We start from the raw sequence: 9,983 nt of genomic DNA on the forward strand, positions 1-9,983 counted from the left end.
AGCTTCTCCGCATGGCTCCGCTGTTCCCTGCTACCCTGCTTCCCTCCCCTGGGGCCTCCAAAGCCCGGAGGGCACAGCCCGGTACAGCAAGCAGCAGCGGAGCCACGCAAGGATCTCTTCACCACTGCTCACCCCCTTCACTGCCACGGCAATGCAGAGGTCATGGGGGGCAAAAGCTTGAGCCCACAGCCTACGTCTGCCCCACATACAGATCTGGGGGGTGCAGGTTCCCCCTTCCCCCCCAGGAGGAGTGCGCACGGTGGCAGGGAGCTGGCCCGCCCAAGCCCCCAGCAAGGGGAAGCAGGGGCAGGGGGCTACAGACCTGGGTCCATAGCCCTGGCAGCTGGAGGCCCCCTCTGGCAGGGCTGTGGGTGGGGGGGCGCTTTAATTTAAATAACAGATTTTGGGGTTTGTAGCAGTGAATTTGGTTTTGGTTTGGGGTTTTTTCATTTGTTTGTTTTTAAATCAGGGAAAACCAGGATCCCTGGTGAGCAACTTGCTACAGACCTGACCCTTGCACAGCCCAAGACAAAGAACACCTCCTGGACTCCACCTTTGGGCCACAGCCCCACTGTATATAAACTACTTCTGCCTCTGTAACCACTCTGACACTCCTAAAAAACAAAGCTTATGTTACAACCTCAGTCCTGTGCAAGACAGCTATACTAGCACTTAAAAACAACCCTGTTATCGTCTTTCAACAGGCTGATAAAGTGGGTGCTGCTATCATGGGCAAAACAGCATATAGACAGAAAACAAACAGATAACTTTGCAAGTTTTACAAAACTCCTGATCAGGGAAGAACATGGAAAAGGAAAAGAAAAAAAAAAAGCTCTTAAGAAACTATGTTTAGAAGCACAGGAAAGGACTGATGCTTCCACCTCCCAAGAACTCAGGTCAGGTACCTTTTACTAATTACCCAAGATCCATAGACCTGGCAACCCCACTGTCTGTGTCATTGGTATCATTGCAGAGGGGGTTTCTGACTACATTGAGTCTATGCTAATCCTGTAACAGGGGTGCTCAACCCCCAGGATACAGCGCCATGTCAAGCAGCCTGCAGGGCTCCGCACAGGTGTGGAAATTTGGTGGCACCGGCCCCACTATATAAATCACTGGAGCTGTCAACTAGTTGAAAGACACAGATTTCCTAAAGAAATTAGGTACCACTGAAATGCTTCCAGCAAACACCATATACATTACTATGGATGTCGCATCTCTGTGCACCAACATCCCCCATGAGGGAAGATTACAAGCCTTAAAAAATATTATCCCCCACGATGACACTGCTTCTGTTTCCACTGCACCCACCTTTGTCCTCACACATGAGTATTTCAGATTTGGAGACTCCTTATGCCTACAAACAGCATGATCATGGGCACACATATGCCTCCCCTCCCTGCCATATGCCAAGGTATTTGTGACAGACCTTGAAGTTTGCTTCTTCCACAGCTGCCCTCTCACCACCCTGGTATACTTAAAAGGTGCAATGATATCATCATATGGACACATGGGAAAGAATTTCTAGAGCAACTCCACTAGGACTTGGTAGCAATTTCCACCTCTCAATCAAGCCAACTTTTGCATACTCCACCAAGAATATTCATTTCCTGGAAACCACTGTGAAGCTTTACAGTAGTCACATCACAGCCACACTGCACCAGAAACCAACTGACTGCTAAAGCTACCTCCACACCACCAGCTTTCATCCAAGCACACCACTAGAAGCATCATCTGCAGCAGTGGTTCTCAACCAAGGTGCCACAAAAGTCCCTTCTGGGGCATCATGATGTAAATGCAGGTAGGTAGAACTGCCCCGCCCATCTTGTGGGGAAATAGATTGGGAAAGCAGCTGCAGCTGGAGCCCATGCTCTTTCCATGCGTCTTCCCTGTCTGACCCCACATGCTCCTCCCAGAAACAGAGGCACACCAATCTCCTGTTTCTGGGAGGAGCATGTGGGGTCAGACTGAAAAACTGTGGCAAGGGCATATGCTTTACATGGCTTGGCCAAAGAGGTCAGGCTGAACTGAAGCAGCACTTTACACTGCTTGTCTGGATGAGCCAGACTGGGTGGGAGCAGCCCTTTGCACCACCTGGCTTAAAGGAATTGGTCAGGGTACCCCTCCAAAAAAGCTGAGCGCTACAGGTGCCAGCAGGTAGATAGCCAACTAACTTTAATAGCCACAAGCAAAGGGTAACTTATAAATGGATCAATATTGGAATGGCCAAAGGTTTCAAGTAGAGTCCTACAGCAAATCTGTTCCAAGTCCAGTACTGTTCAGTCTGTTTTATTAATCATTACTGTGCCAGAATAGAGCTTCCTGAGCAAATTTTCAGATAGCATGAAGTGGGAAAGGATTACAAACATGCTGGAGGACAGGATTAGAATTCAGAAAGATCATGATGAATTGAAAAGGTGGGCTATAGATGACAGGATAAAGTTCAGTGAAGACTAACTCAAGTTATTATAAGAAAGAAAATCAAACTCGAATACAGAATAGGTGATAACTGGCTAGGTGACAGCACTGCTGAGAAGGATCTTTGGATTTTTGGGTCCCATATCAGCAATGGGATGCAACAGTAAAAAAGATAAATGTGTTTTTTGGGCTGCATCAGCTGGTGTAATTGGTGCAGGACAAAGGAGGTGATGGTACAGTTCTAATTAGGTACTGATTAGGCCTCATCTGGAGCATTGTGTGCAGTTCTGGGCTTTGCATTTTAAAAGGGACTAGGAGACGCTTCAGCCTGAAAAAGAGAAGGCTGAGAGGCAACTTGGTAGCAGCTTACCAAGCATCAGGGGAGTACATCAAGGGCTCGGTGAACACTGGTCACCAGGGCACTCTTGGAGAAAGCCAGGAATAATGACCACAAACTCCTGGAAGACCATTTCAGGCTTAACACTAGGAAAAACTTCAGTTAGGGTATCCAAACTGTGGAATAAACTCCCTCCAGAGATGGTGCAATCACCTACCCTGGAAACCTTCCAGAGACTGAATGGTCACCTTGCTGGGGTCACCTGATCCCAGTTGTCTTTCCTGCTTAGTGCCAGTGGGGCTGGACCCAATGAGCTTGTGAGGTCCTTTCCAGTCCCTTACAATCTATCAATCTATGAATTTATGCTGGTTGCTCCTCCAGGTGATTGCAAATGGACTTCCTTAGGATATGCTCCAATTCAATTTCAGGTACTGAACTCACGCTAACTGGTTTGCAATTTCCTGTATCCTCTGTTTTGCATTTTTTAGAACAGAGGCACTATACTGGCCCTTTTCCGGTCCTCTGGAAACTTGCAGCTGCTTGTATGTCTCCCAATAAATATAATCACTAAAGCAGTGCTTCCCAAACTTTCTCAGCATGACCCCATTTATGGCCCCATTTCCTCAGCATGGCCTCTCACTCCCAACCCACAGCCCCCTACATCTGGAGTTGCAACCCACAGTTTGGGGGGGTGGGGGGGGGAGGAAGCTGCACTTAAGGCTTCTAGATCCATTTTATCACTTCCTCCAGTACTCTGGGATGCTTAGTCCTTCCTAATTCTAACGTATTCAAAAGACATACTTTAATCCTAGTCTTCAATTTTTTAAGTTTCTTTGCTGACACTCATAATAATTTTTTAGCTTTACTGAGCCCAGGCTATCTCTGACACCTGCAGTGCTGCAACTCATCAGGTCCTGCTGACTTGAATTTGTTCAAACCAGTCTGAATGTTTCTTGTCATCTCAACCTTCACCTTTACTGTCTATAGATTTTTTTTTTTTTTAATTAACCATCTGGTTGCAGCTTTTTAATTTTTTTTTTTTTTTTTTGACCAAGGCAAAATTAGCTGTTGGGTAATTCTGTCTTTCTTGCAGCAGTTGTGCCATGTTTCTGTAGCACTACAGGGGCCATGCATGTCTGTCCATCAACATTTGTAGCACTACAAGTGGCCTTGGCCTTAGGGTCAGTGGTTTGGTCCACTGTCTTAGGGACTAGGTCAGGTATTGGGTGACTTTCTGAAATAAGCGTGTCAGTTTCAGGCTTCACTTTGCCCACAGCTATGACTATTTGAGAAAATATAGGATGCTCTCAGCTTCCAGCCACCTCACATCTTAAAGGTCTCTATGACATACAGGAATGTGATGCACAGAGCTGCAATCATGCCTCAGAGAGAAGGAGAGAGAACATATGGAAAAAGGATGTTTGATGTAAAAATGCACTGCAGGTGTCAGGCAGATTCTTGGGCTCAGTAAAGTCAGTGGCATAACTAGGACAAGGAGACCAGTGCACTTGCTCCAGGTGCTGACTTAGAGTAAGGGGACATTGGAAAAAAGAGACAGCTGCTGCTGCAGCCACAGAAATTAATCACATCAACAACCAAAAGCTGCCCTGTTCATGGTACTTGCCCCAAGCACCTAGTCAAATAATTTCTTATGAGTGTGAGCAAGTAAACTGAAAAAAAAAAAATTAACTGAAGACTAGGATTAAGATTTTAATTTAAAAAACATTAGTATTAAGAATATCTAAATATTAGCTACTCATTAAACATGATATCGTTCCCTCACCTTCACTGAAGCAGTTTCAATTTTCTAACATTTAACAATTACTGTACCTATACTAAGAATGAACAAAAATACCACACCACTCCTTCCTTGCAGGGAAGATTCTTGAGCCAATGCTGTTAGCTGCTGCAGAAATTAATTTTTTTTAGCACTTATAACAAACACTATTAAACGCAGCCCTCCAAAAATCTTTATGTTGTCATCTTCAGTCTCTACAGCACAGTGGTCCAAAGACTCTGCTACTGCTCTTTTTCCCTCAAAGCCTGAGCAGAGCTGAACCCTTATTTCACTGCCATTCACAGACAACTGTAAGAGTGAAAGCAGAGTGATTTGGGCATAATTATCCTCATAACTGAGAAGTCTGTAGACCTCAGTGAAAACTAGGAACAGCATAATCAAACTGCCTCTCTTCAAATAAAGACAGACAACAGTATTTAAACTTGTAAATTGTTCAGACAAAGACTTACCATGTTTGATAAAGTATCTAACCTATTTGTGGTGCTGAATGAACACCACGTAAGAGAATGGACATTTTCCACAAACTTAGTCAAGATAAGCTCTGAAAGGTCAGTTTTTACCTTACTAAAGAAATTATCTAAGTTTGACACAATCTCTCTAAAGTACTAACAGCAAAAATGTTTTTCATCTTTCTGATACTTCCACTTCTTCAGGCCAAGAGGACAAAGTCATTTCGGTATAAAGAATTACATCAGCTAATAGAACAGGGGTGGGCAAAATGCGGACCACAGGCTGAATTCGGACCACCAAGCCATTCTATCCGGCCCACGGGGCCGCTAACAAATTTAGAAAATTAATAATTTATCTGCCCCTGGCTGCCTGTCATGAGGCCCTCAATGGCTTACCAAAACTCAGTAAGCAGCCCTCCACCCAAAGTAACTGCCTGCCCCTGTAATAGAAGAATCACAACAGGCCCTGACACATTAAGACATTCCTAACCCTATTTTATCTAAATAAGAAAAGTTGTCTCAGGTCACACAAACACAAACCAGTTTAAATGTGATTTATGCCTGAAGGTGGCAGACCTACAAGTCTTTTAAACTGATTTAAAGCCACATGGCATAGTCAGAAGTGTTATCTGGAAAGTCAAGTATATTTTGAACCAGATCACACTGAACTGGTTCATGTTACTTGTGGACACCAAGCATTCCACAACATGGAGTTGATCAGCCCTCCAAGAAAAGCCACTCTACTGCTTCCCTTTCTCCCCCTCCCTTTTGTTGGCACTTCTTAATCAATGAGCTCTCTTGTACTGCTTGTTCAATAAACGCTCGCTTCCTAACAACCAAGTGTGTTCTCACTCCCTACTCAACCAAAGTCCCTCATCATGACTTCTCCACCTGCAGGGAACCCAGAAGAAGGGGTCTAAGCCAGGGTGGGGCAAAGTCCAGCCTGCGGACCAAAGTGGGCCTGTAGCAGACTCCATTTCCCAGTAGCCCCCGCCCATGTCGCTGTGGCTAATTTCCATGGAGACCCCAGGAACAGCAGGCCATGCCAGCATAAGGCCACCGTTTCCGTGGAGATAGCTCCAGCACCACTAGCAAGACATGCAGCTGGGTAGGGAGCTGCTTCAGGGCTGGGGTCTCGCAGCGGTGACAGCGTGGGGTGTGCATGCAGCTAACTGGTTCTGCCGCAGCTCCGGACCACACTGTCACCACTGCAAAATCCAAGCCCGGCCACAGAGCAACTCCCTGCCCAGCTATGTGCCCTGCCAGTGTTGCCGGAGCGGGTCTCCATGGAAACCCTAGTCCTGCACTGTCACCACGATGCCACTACCGAGATCTCTATGGAAACTAGCCACAGCAATGTGGGCAGGGGCTGCTGGGAAAGGGAAGCCAACCACCAGCTGGATCTGCCATTTTGCCCACCCCTGGTCTGAACAATACTCCTTGCCCATACCCAGGCAAGCACACTTTACTCAGCTGCAGGATATTGCACTTCATTGAAATCATGTTCCAGAGAATGAAAAGAAGAAAAATGGAAACACCTCCATAAGTCTAAGGACCCTCCTCCCCCAAAGCATTGGTTCAAAGACCACCCTTCTCCCCCTCCCCGACATGCTTCCTAGACATCAGGGCTGGAAGGGACCTCATGAGATCATCAGGTCCAACCCCCTGCCCAAGGGGCAGGAAGTCAGCTGGGCTGGGTGTTCACTCCTACTCCATCATGTCAGAGCTACAGCACTTCACACAATTGTGAACCAGGTCCCAATCAGGGACATTTGAGAACAGTTCTATTTTTGCATGTGCCCTTACTCATAAAAAGTAAGCTTTTTTTCTTTAGCTAGAACAACACATATATCCTTCTCTAAATGAAATCTTGCTTGTGGTCAATAAGCAAAATCACTGCTGGAAGCATCAGTTTTTTGAAGATGCATACACACTCATGTGCATGTCCTATTCCAAATTAACATCTTGTCAAGACTTAGTGGATTCTTTCTTGGGAATTAAGGACTTACAAGTAACTAAAAAATGTTCTCTGTTCCAAATTTCAAGCACACATGTGAGAGCAGTAATCACAAGGAGAAAGTTTCCCGACTTCTAGAAAGCTCTTGCCTTATTCTACCATGGAGAACAAAGTCCTTTCAAAATAAAGACTTCAGTGATAGATACTTTTTGTAATAACGTACTTAATAAAATGAGCTGATTCATAAACACATCTATCACTTGCACGATTATGAAAAGAAAGAACACAAGGCAATTTTCACTCACTCTTAAAATGGTTTCCCTATAGCACAAAAGAAAATTGAGATTTCCATCATTGTGTCCTTCCTTTAAAAGGCTTTGGAGAAATCACTTCCCTTTTAAAAGCCTTCATTTAAAAACATACAGCTCCACTCTGGAAAAAACATCATTATGGACAAGCTGGAACCTGTTAGGGACTATCATCGTTTTTGGGGGGCTTGTTTTGTTTTTGTTTTTTTTGGGGGGGGGAGGGGGTTGTTTATAAAGGTTTTAGCCCTTTTGATTGAAAAGATAACCCCTCCAACTAAACGTCTGAATGTCAGCAGTCCCAACTTCCTTCATGAAGGAAATATCACTCATATGTATAACGAAGAGACTTACAAATGACAGAACCTCAGGATGCATGTCCCATCTTAAGGCAAATCAGGACTCATAGTAGAGATGATATCTTTTATTAAACCAACAAGATTTTTGGCAAAAAAAAATGTCCTTAACTGCAAGCTTTAAGGCACAAACATCCTTCATCAGGCATTGGAGAAAAGATTGTAAAAGTTCTCCTGGGTAGAAATGAAAGTTCATATTTCATAGGATTTCACAGAGGAGTCACTAGATGGAAAAGTGCTCTGGGCAAATCAGTTCATAGCTGGTATGGAGCCTCTCTCAGAACTTCTGTGAGGTTCTGCGATGATGCAAAGTTACTTTGAAACAAAGGCAGGAGCAGGATCTCAGGTGGTCACAGTTGCTTCCTGCTTGGGGATACCTGTCCTATCTTATGTAACTCTTCATTATACATATGAGCAATGCATCTTTCATGTATATATTTCTCCAACAGGACACAAGCCAGTCACCAGCTTGCAGGGCCTGGGAAGTAATTTTCTCTATGGGTGAGTTACTGCATAGTTACCAGACACAAGATTTACATTCACAAAAAATCCTGTAAAAAACATGCAGACAGTTATGCTCTAAAAATGAGCAAATATTTCTGTTAAATAGAAATATACACCTTACAATCTTCAAAAAACTTTCAGAATACTAAAAGCCCCATAAATTACTTCAGTAATCTATACAATTAATTAAAATTTTGTTAAAAACCACACTTCTGTATAATTTAGGCTATCCTAAAATATGTCTTTTTACTCGCTTGCACAGTAATTTGATTCACAACATATAGCTAGCACTTCTTCCACATTTTCCAGTTAGTTTGTGGCACTTAGTCCGGATGAATTTGTATACCAAGAAAGATTTCGGGTCCAGAGACATTCCAAGACAAAACTTGAAAAATGAGACCAGCATACTAATACTTGTTCTTTTAGTTCAGTCCAGCACCATCCCAGTAACCTTTCACAGGTAAGACTGCTTCATATCCAGAGTTCCTTTTCAAGTTATTGCAGCTTGTCTTTGTGATTTGTTGGGCTCTCGTGTGCAGCAAAGCCAAGTTTTTCCTTGACTTCCTTGATTGGGTCAGGGGAATCACGTACCAAGAGGCTCCATGTCTTAAATTTCTTGTTCACTTTTAGTATGGCAGAAAAGTGTGCCCCAAATACTGCAAGATCCATTCTGATTATAGGGCAACGTTTATGCAGCCCTACCAGATGCTGCCTCAGTGGCATCAAAACTGCTAATGAGCCTCAAAATAATAAGCATAAAAACAGCCAAAGTTCCCCAGTGGGTCAGTATAGGCTCTGGTGGAACAGACACATCAGGCAGAACTTCTTCTATGTAATGTTAAACCCTCAGTGACCCATTACAAACATTTTTTTCCACACTTGAAATGTTAAGGAGTTGACAGCTGGAAACGCATGTCTAAATTGTTCAGAAACCCCACTGAGGCCATGTACCAGACAAGTAAAGTGCAGTAGGTGTGGAAAGAACACTTGAAGTACTGTTGCCACTTTCAGCATATAGGCTGCAGCATCTGAAAGTAGAAGACATAATTTCTCTTCATTGCTGGCAGTAGAGTTAAGCCATAGTAAATGTAAATCATTCATAAAGCGTGCTATTGTTGCACGATTTGTCCTCTCCAACACTTTTGAAGAAGTCAAAAGGTGAGGTATGGCAGGTTCAACAGTGAGTTTCCCAACTATCAAACTGCCTATATAATAAATCGCACGTCGTCTACTGCCTCATCTACAGCAATCCAAACGTGACTTTCCCCAGTATCACTACGAATCTCCTCAATTACAGATCGAATTGTAAAACTAATGTCAAAAAAGTTCCCCCTCCTATACTTATTAATATGGTGCATGTTGATGTAAATATTATTTTTCCAGGAAAACATGAAAAAGTGGGTTAATTAGCATATTCCAAGGAATACTGATGCATGCATACCACAGCTCTATGGGGATCAGCAGCAAAATGATTAGGCTCTACAGAACAACACTTTTGTCCAAGAAGAACTGGTATGCTTTTAACTTTTTCTTGGCTTTGTAGCTAAATGCTTGCTAGCCTTCACTCATCTCTGGAGCTGAAATTATTTCCTCACATAGAACCTGCTTCCCACATGGTTGACAAAAAATAAAAATAAAAATAGAAGTAATTTTACCTTCAGTTGTAAAGCCAGTATCAGCTGCAATCTACTGCTGTAGTAGTACACTTTCATTAGAGATTTGCCTTCTGGTGCTATTAACAGAAAACAGCCATCACTAATTCAAAGCTCTCAAATAACTTCAGAATAATAAAAACAAATCTTCATATAAAATAGCACAGCATATTCACCACTAGGGCAATCTGTCTCACTAACAGAAAT

The 9,983-nt window shown here is 43.5% G+C and overlaps 1 protein-coding gene across 1 annotated transcript in view; it reads right to left on the reverse strand.

The window, feature by feature from the left end:
- Positions 1-9,983, reverse strand: part of PCGF3 (polycomb group ring finger 3) — a gene marked incomplete at its 3' end in the record, with an annotated part of 97,757 nt that overhangs the window by 54,265 nt on the left and 33,509 nt on the right. The window contains exon 2 of the mRNA XM_025199066.1: positions 9,780-9,856. The remainder of the gene's footprint in view (positions 1-9,779; positions 9,857-9,983) is intronic.

This window comes from Alligator sinensis, unplaced genomic scaffold (genome assembly GCF_000455745.1).
Source record: "Alligator sinensis unplaced genomic scaffold, ASM45574v1 scaffold607_1, whole genome shotgun sequence".
NCBI classification, from domain to species: domain Eukaryota; kingdom Metazoa; phylum Chordata; order Crocodylia; family Alligatoridae; genus Alligator; species Alligator sinensis.